The 8,993-nt window shown below is 40.7% G+C and overlaps 1 pseudogene; it reads right to left on the bottom strand.

Annotated features, from left to right (window-relative positions):
* Window positions 1-252: 252 nt before the first annotated feature.
* On the bottom strand, window positions 253-8,784 carry LOC101578277 (annotated as a pseudogene).
* Between the last annotated feature and the right edge of the window lie 209 nt (window positions 8,785-8,993).

The following is an 8,993-nucleotide window of genomic DNA, read 5'->3' as shown; positions in this document are numbered from 1 at the left end:
CTGTCAATGAAAAAAATGTCACTAATATACTGTGGACACCTTCTGCAATGTAAATGCATGCCTCCCCTTTTTATATGGTGAACTTCAACCTAGCAATTATTACAACAAATGTTATAGTCTAAAGCTTGACATATACAATTTTTTATAATTTTTTCAATTATATATGAAAAATTATATATATATATAATATATCAGAAGAAAATTAAAACAATCTCCTGAATCACAGTAATCTGGCCCAAGTTATCATTAATTTTAGCAATTTCGAAATTGAATTGAGTACAACCAAATAAAATTTACATCCTGACCAACATTCCCCTTCAACTGTGGGGACACTTGAGCCTTCCACACGAATCGCAGAGCCTTTTCCCGCAGGTGCTTCTCTGAGTCCTCCAGGTTGTCTTCAGCTTCGCTCTCAGACTCCTCCTTGGGCTCGGGGGCTGCCTCAGGTTCTTCTTGTGCTGATGTGGTTCTGGCATCAGCAACAGCCGCAGTGGTAGCCAGAGCCACAGCGGTTGCAGCTACAGCCTTTTCCTCCTTGTGTTTTTTTGTGCTTCTTGTGTTTTTTATCCTTTTTGTGTTGTTGGTACTTCCTTTTCTTCCCACCTCCTTCCTGATGGGAATTCCGGGCTGGTGATGGGCTTGGCATGGGGCTCTTAGCTTCCTGGCCGGCACCGTGGGGGATCAGTTTATAGAGGACCATTGAGGCTAGACAGGGGATGAGGACACTGGGGGCTTCTTAGCCGCTGGCTCCAGAGACCCAGAGACAGATGGAGAGAACGGATCTCGTCTTATGGACTGCGGGCTTGGTGAGGCAGCCTTTTTTGTCTGGAGTTCTGGAGTCTCTTCCAATGGGCCTGGTACTTGGAGGTGGGGACTGCCTTCTTTGGGGTGAGGCTGACGTTCCTCTGAGTGGGTGGAGGATTTGAGGGCTGAGGAGCTGGAGGCCGCGGTGAGGGAGAACGCTATTTGCTTGGTTGTGGAGACCGGGTCTCCTTGGGAGCAAGGCTTGGGAAAGACTTTTCCCTAGGCTTTGGAGAGACAGACAGAGAGGGTTTCTTGGCGGCTGGGGAGCTTCTCTGGGAGGCATAGATGGGGAGACCAGGTGCTTTGGTGGTGGGGATGGTGACGCCTTTCTCTTGGAAGGCTGTGAGGGTGAAACTGTCCTTCTCTTTGGAGGTGGAGAGGGAAGCACCGCCTCTGCATGGGAGGCGATCCTCTTCTGGGGAAGGTGAGCACCGCGGAGAGAGAGGCCAGGGAGTCCTTCCTCGTGGCGGTGGTGTGGGGGGTCGACTGGCGGGAGGAGGAGGTGGGGAGAGCAGCAGCATCTTCTGGGGGGTGGAGAGAGGAAGGGGCTTCTCCTTAGTCCACAGCTTTTAGTCACAGAGATTGTCATCACTTTCTCATCTACATCCCAGGGGATGTCTCTTTCTGGCGCTCTCCTGGTGATGGAGACGCACTTCAGGAAGGGGACTGTCTCCGCTGCAGGTCCACCTCATCTTCAGAGGCAAAGGAGGAGCTGGAGTCAGACGAAGACTTCTGGATCTGCCAGCTGTGCTGGCGTCTGTGCTGCACAGAATCAGCTGCAGCCGTTTTGCCACCTTTATCTTCTTCAGATTCAGATAATTCTACTTTTCTAGGTTTTGGTGCTGGTGATGGCGATTTTCTTTTCTCAGCACCTATATGTTTTGTCACTGAAGTTCTCCCTACAGACACAGAAACATGGCTTTTTCTTGTATGGTTTGACTGCTGGGGTGTTGGAAAACAATGCATTTTGGTGGTAGAGTAGCTGACAGGGATGGCCTGTGCCTTCACCTTGGAGGACTTTCTGAAGGAGATAATCTAGGAGTTTTTTGAGGGGAGCTAGATGTCCTCTTGGAGGTTTCTTTGGTGGTGACCGGGAACGAGATGAGGACGGTGGTGAACTACTCGCAGACAGAGATGCTGGTGACGGCCTCCTTCGTCTTACTGGAGCTCTACTCCTTCTGTGCCTTGGTGGAGGTGGCATTCGTCCTGGTGGTACAGGGAACCTCCAAATGACATAGGGAGAAAAATCATCTCCCGACCTAAAAAGTACCTGGGATGAGTTCATGTTCTCCAAAACTGAAGAATGAATTTTAACAACAAACAGAGGTTATGAGCAGAATAGATTTATTGAGGGGAAAGAAAGCTCCTGTCTGAGAGAAGGACAGGAGGGGGGGTGTCCCGAGAAGGTGGTCCCCCAGAAGCAGTCTCTTCCAGGGACTTTTATAGAGGAAAAACATGTGGTGAGGCAGGTCTAAGGTAATGGAGAACATGGGAACTTGCTTAGGTGGGCATGAGGTGGGACAAAACTGTGGTCAACCAATGCGATCACAAGCACCATTACTCAGGTAAAACTAATTAAATCCAGTACCAAATGGGGAAGTGAGTCATGTAACAAGTGGGACAGGGTCTCTTCCTGTTGGGTTTGGTCTAATGATTCATTTGGGCTCCTTCAAGATGATTGATACCTATTTAGAACATCAATCCCTGATGCCCATCCCTAGGGAAGTATATAGTTGTGTTTCCTCTTTTGCTTTGAAGTCTGGGCCACAGCAGGGAGTGTCTGTGTCTTCCATAATTACAGTCACCTTGTCTTCCATATTGTCTCCTTGAAGGCCGGGCCTTATCTGACTGGCTATAATATTTATATCTAATTCAGCTGCCTAGAAGCAGTGGTGGGGTTCGTCTTTGAGGAGATGGTCTCCTTCTTGGGGTTGGCTGCCTTCTGGTGGAATGTGATCTTTTTTCCATAATTTTATTGAGAAACAAATAGCAATGAGACAATTTCAAACCAAATTGGTAGGACAGTTTCAATAATTAACACATGCATACATTCTTCCTAGTGGTTAATTGCTGTACAAGATGCGGACCTGAAATCCTATTTAGAAACACCATTAGAACAAATCCCTGTATTCACTAAGAGAATGTAACTATATATCTATCCTAACCACTTTGAATACACAGATACAAAATAGACATTCATCTGTATACCCTTTTTTTGTTAAGTTCCATCATTTAAATATTATAGGTGTGTAAACTCAGCAAAATATTCTAAAAGAGTCCAGTAGTCCATAATAGTATTGAGTCTTCCACTTCACTGGCAGTGTCAGAAATTGTTGACTTGAGTCCCCTACAGCTCAACATAACACCATGGCTTTACTTCTTATACTTCGTTTTTACACTTTTCTGCTGGATGGTTTAGACCAAGGTAAAGCAGGACCTATGCAACAAGAGTTGTAGTTTTTGGGTCTGATAAGGTCAGTGAAATCCCCTCAGGATTTATCCTGAGATCCTGTACCTCAGATTGCAGAACCTTTGTCAATATCAGCCATGTGGATGAGTCACGGCCATTGCTTGGGCCAATGTGCTCTCTGTGAAAGCCTGGGAGAATGTTTTCTCTTCATGTGACTCTCCTTAGGCACACTCTACATCATTGATCACTTTCCTCTTTGGCCCCATAATCTTCTTGATCAGAAAATTTGGGACACTACCGAGTTACATGACGTTACAGTACAAGTTCTCATATGTCATGAGTCTTAAGTGACCTTGGAAGGCTAGAGCCAAAATGTTGACTTTCCTTGGAGTCCTCCTTTTTCTCTCATTTTGGTCTGCAAACTTAGGTTGCTAACAATCCAGAAGACAAGCTTATTGTTATTACCATACAACCTAAGCTATTAAGCTTAACCTCACTATCTGTCTGAATATCAAACATCTTAGCCATAACATGGAAGAGGTATTTTTCATCAAGTATTGATATGTTGAACTTTAAGTCCCTATAGAATATGATGAAAAAACATTTAAAAATTAGAATATATTTTTAAAAATAGGCATAAAGAATTATATACTTCTTATGTTTATACATAAGTCCAAAAATCTCACCGTATACAACCTTGAAGCAGGACAGTCCCACACTATTCCTTTTCCTATCTCTTGCCTTCATTCACCAACCCATTCTTTTTGAACCTTCATCTACCTGATAGCCAGCATAGCAGCAACTGGCATGTCATGAAAAGCAGCCCGTATTCAGAATACCAGAATGACAGGCACTCCAAGCATGAAACTACTATTACAGATTACCATCTGCAGTGCAGCTGCTTAGGTCACAAGTATCAGTATATATAGTTAGTCAGGGTGAGAATCTTTCCAATTAAGTGCTAGATTCAAAAATCTTCTGGAGATTCTCAAGATCATTGCCTTGCCCATTTTCTACATATAACTGTATGGCTTGACATTGTCATGTTTTCTAGCTCTTCTCCTTTCCCTCTTTTGATTAGTTAGTCCTTGAGATCCTGCGTGAATTTGATCTTGATCGGGACCTATGGTGCCTTCTTGGTCGAGTGTGAGAAGGAGAGTGAAAACAGGCTCATGACCTTGATTTGGAACATGACTGAGATCTTGGCCAGGTCTTTTCCTTTTTTTTTTTTTTTTTTTTTGAGTCGGTTCTTTAGGTTCTAGCATGGGTTTAGGCTTAGGCTTGGGAACTTTCAGGATGACACTGGTAGATGTGGCCTCTTGTACTGCAGGTTCTTTTACTTTCACTGATGGTTCAGGGGGCTCTGGAGTTTTTTCCTTCTTTTCTGGAACAGGGTAAGGACTCCAGCTCTTGGTTCTGTGTGAGGGGAGATTGGGAATTACTGTGCTTTCTCTGTCTCCTGACAGAGGGAGACCATTTTCTAGGGAAAGAGATCTGGATTTGCATCTTCTTGGGCTTTGAGATCTCTCCCTTTTTTCTCTGCTATTTTGTTTTTATTCCTTATCTCTTATCTTTGTCTTCATCTTGCTTTTTCACTGATGCCAATTTTTCTTGTTCAATCTGTCTCTGTTTCATTTCTTCTTTCTTTAGTTCTAGGAAAGCGGAAGAGATTCTAGCGATGTTTTCTTATGCACTTAACAGCAGAGGCCAAAGTTCTCCCATAAATTCTCCAGTATTTTTCCCATTCAAAAACCCAGTCAGGTTGATTTGCATCATTTTGGAATCTGGATTGTCCACTTCCAGCTGGTTGAATATAAACTCAATCATGACATCATCTTCAAATTCAAGGATTTTTGTTACTTGTTTTGTTATGCAAGGCTTTATAACCTTGAAATTTACTTTGCTCATGTCCACCTTTTTTTCAAGGCATTCTGCAAATTTTATCTGCTTCAGTAGTTTTCTTTTGTTTGTTGCTGAGCTGATTATCCTGTTCTTCACGTATTCCACAGGAGAATCCTGCATCCAACTTACTGCCTCACTCGGAGATTGTTCCCTATCCCAGAAGCTATGTATTATTAATAGTAGACTTCCAGAATAATTTGAGATGGTATACAACTACAATGTGAAAGAAATGATCTGTTATACAATAATTGTTGGAGCACAGCAATTATAGATCAAGAAGAAAAACTTCAGGTTATAAAAAGATAAAAATATCATGTTATTGTGCTTCATCTAGTAAAAATGTGTTGAATGAACAACAAAAAAAACCTTAATGAACTAAAGACCTACATCTTCCCTCTTCTTTCAGCACTAGGGAAAGCACTCAGGAGTGCTGTAGCACTGAACTATGTCTGCAGTCCTATTTACTTATTTTGAAAGAGTTTCACTAAATTGATCAGGCCCAACTGGAATTTGTGATTCTCTTGCCTCAGTTCTTAATCTTCTGAGGTGACCAAATTTTGAGGGTTTGTCTCTTGTCACTCAAGTTTTTTTTTTTGTGTGTGTGTTTTAGAGAAGGGTCTACAGGGTGTTCAGGGTCAGGGTCTCACTATTAGATCCAACTCACAGTGGTCCACCTATTTACAGCCTCCCCAGAGGAACCCCCAGCCCCTGCGCCTGCTTGCAGGTGCTTTAATACACTGAGCTATTTGGCCAGCCCATCACTCAGTTTTTCTTCAGCTTTTATTACTCAGAAAATATATCTACATCTCAAAGTTGCAACTTATCCTCATGTCATTCTTAGTAATTGAAATCTCTTCTCTAAATCTTTATGCTATGTTACTATAAATATCAAAAAGGGACAAATCCATGATAATCAGAAAAATTTTGAGTATTTTTGTAAAAATAATGATGCTGTATTCCTGATTTATTTCTGAATAGGCCACAAGCTAATTATCTTGTGATTGAGCTCAGTGTGCATTAATATTATGTATTGACGGGCCGGGGAGTTAGCTCAGTAGAATAAGTGCTTTCCTGGCAAGCACAAGGACCTGAGTTCAAACCCTGGTTCTGAATTGAAAAAAAATTATGTATTGACAATGAAATAATATTAAAGATAAAATTCTTTTATTGGGTTTGAATTTTAAATGCATTTCTGTGTTCAAAGGTTTAAAAATTAAACTCCACTTAACAAATTGCCTAATCAATAACATAAATTAGCTTTAAAATTCAAGATACATTTTTTGAATATGTATAGAATAAAAACCTTTTATGATTTATTTATTTATTTATTTATTTATTTATTTATATTTAGGACAGGGTGTATAGGATCTCACTGCATAGATCTGACTCATAGTGCTCCTCCTGTTTACAGCCTCCCAAATGCTGGGATTATAGGCACGTGCCACCAAGCCCAGTCTCAATCACTGTCTCAGCACACCCTGGGGGGCAGGGCCGGAACAGCAGGCCTGGGCCTTGAACTCAGGGCCCCTGTGAGGTGGCCTAAGCAGGTGAAAAAGCTTTTATTTTGGACACATTAATTAGAAATATATGTTGATTTAAAAAGGGAGGATACAAATAAAATTTTGTTTTAATTTTTCAACACAAAATGCAAACTGTAATCCCATTGATTACCATGAGATATAATTGAAATTATAGAAGGATTTTTTTTTCTTTTTGGCTGGCTCAGCCTGCCTTAAGGGTGGATCTGGTAAGGCAGGTGGAGGTGGGGTTCGAACCACGGTGTCCTGTGCCTGACTGCATTTGCATGAGCAGGCCCTTAAACAACTGAGCTAACAGGCAGGCCCCCTAATTGAAATTATAACAACAAATAATTTTACCTTTTTATTTTCAGTAATTCACGAATGGGCAATATTAGATTTTGCTTAGACTATAATTTCTGAAGGATTTTTAATAATATCAACTTTTATTCGTGTATGCATTTGAACTCATTGTTAGTTTTATATTTTCAGATCAAATCATGTTTCATGATTCTTTGTATGAGTTACATTTTATGGTGTTACCCAAGTGTAAAATTTGATACTATTATTTATTGTCACTAAAAGAATGAGGGACATAGGTGTGTGTGCTTGAAAGTTTTTTTGTTTCATTTGTGGAACACTTTATACTTGTTATGTGCTGCAGAGTGTGGGAGAACACAGGGCACATGATACAAAGGTGACTTCAAGTGTCTCACATTTACTTTAACAGGGCTAATGTCTAATAATGCAGTAGGGAACAGGACAATTTTGAGCAAATAGTTATGGTAATACGTAGAAATTGAGGAGCCTCAACAACACAAAGGGATAAACCTGGGGCTAAGTAATAAGCATGTTGGAGTTGAAGCAATGAATAATCTTTGAAAATGTTACTTTTTATCTTTCATGAATGTTTTTACTTTAAAAGAGAGCATGTATTACTTACAAGTAAACTACTTCACACAAGCAAAATTTATCAGCGATAGAAGCATATTTTTCTGCAAATAATAACCAATTTTAATTTCCCCCAAATCTTATTAGATGACACATCTAATGTTATGGGCAGTATTGAAACTTCATGGTAACTACTGTGATTATTATGCATCAGAAGCTAGTGAAGGGCTGGGGAGATGGCTCAGCAGAGTAAACGCTTACCTGGCAAGTGCAAGGGCCTGAGTTCAATCCTCGGTTCTGCCAAAAAAATAAAAGAAAGAAAGAAAGAAAATAAGCTAATGCAATGTTGCTATTCCCATACTTAACACTGGATAGGCATAAACCCATCTACTCCTGGAGCTCTGATCTCTGGTTTGGAAAACTGGTTTTATCTTTCCCTTTCTGTTCTTTTCATGTTTCTCTTTATCTGTTATCCTAATTTGATGCCCTTAGTGTACTTGTCTCAAAATGAGATTCTGTCTGTATCAAGCCTACTATTCATAATTTGCTTTTTGGAAGTAAATTAATAAACCAAGTTTGTTGGATGCTAAACTAGAGTAATGAAATCTGATTAGGAGTTTTCTAAGAGTAAAATGTCTCAGCGTTGGTGACTATTTTTGCTAGTTAATAAATAATGGATTATTAATCATTTACTTAAATTTACTAGATATAATATTTAGTTTTATATATGAGGGCATAATTATAGCTTGGCTGCTCAACATTTATGAAATGACTTACAGAAATATCATCTGTGAAAACATAATAGCACATTTATATGTCTGTCACATGACTTTTTCCATTTCAAAAATCATGAACAATTTTTAGTTATTATATTGGTACATGTCAGAGCTGACATTAGTATCTCCAAGTACATTAAAATATTAGACCAGGTGTTGGCAGGTTAAAAGGGAGCAGCAGTGTTGTTGGAAAAGTGTCTCATTTCAAATTTATGGGGTTGAAAATACCATGAGGAATTCAGTCTGTTCTCCCCCTTAGCCATAGTTGAAGCTGCTGTAATTAGTGCAAAGTCTGGAGCAGGAGCTTTTACTGCAGAGTTCCTCTAAAGCAGGCATTATGGTGGGGGTTAGTGGTCTGCATACCTGGATGCCCGCATAGAGTTCCTGGCAATTGGATACTGGAACAGCAAGTCTGCCAGTTCACAATGAGCTGTTGTTGACTGAGTTTTTGGCTGATGTGAAAGTTCTCGGACTGTTGAGTCATAGTAGGAAAGTACACGTGTTTGTTCCTTTCCCCACCAGTAGATTATTTTGGCTTGTATCTAGATGTTCCCTCAAAACCTCACATGGTCATAGGTAGGGCTTTTTAGGGTAGCTGGATCTATGGTGTGCGCTTCTGAGACCAAGGATGTGATGTGGGGCTAGATTCACAGTGTGACGCTAGAATCAAGGATTACATCCCTTAAGGGTGGA

Source organism: Octodon degus, unplaced genomic scaffold (genome assembly GCF_000260255.1).
Source record: "Octodon degus isolate 3935 unplaced genomic scaffold, OctDeg1.0 scaffold00082, whole genome shotgun sequence".
Lineage (NCBI taxonomy): Eukaryota > Metazoa > Chordata > Mammalia > Rodentia > Octodontidae > Octodon > Octodon degus.
Note: the sequence above shows the minus strand (reverse complement) of the source record. Positions and strands in the feature narration are given on the sequence as shown.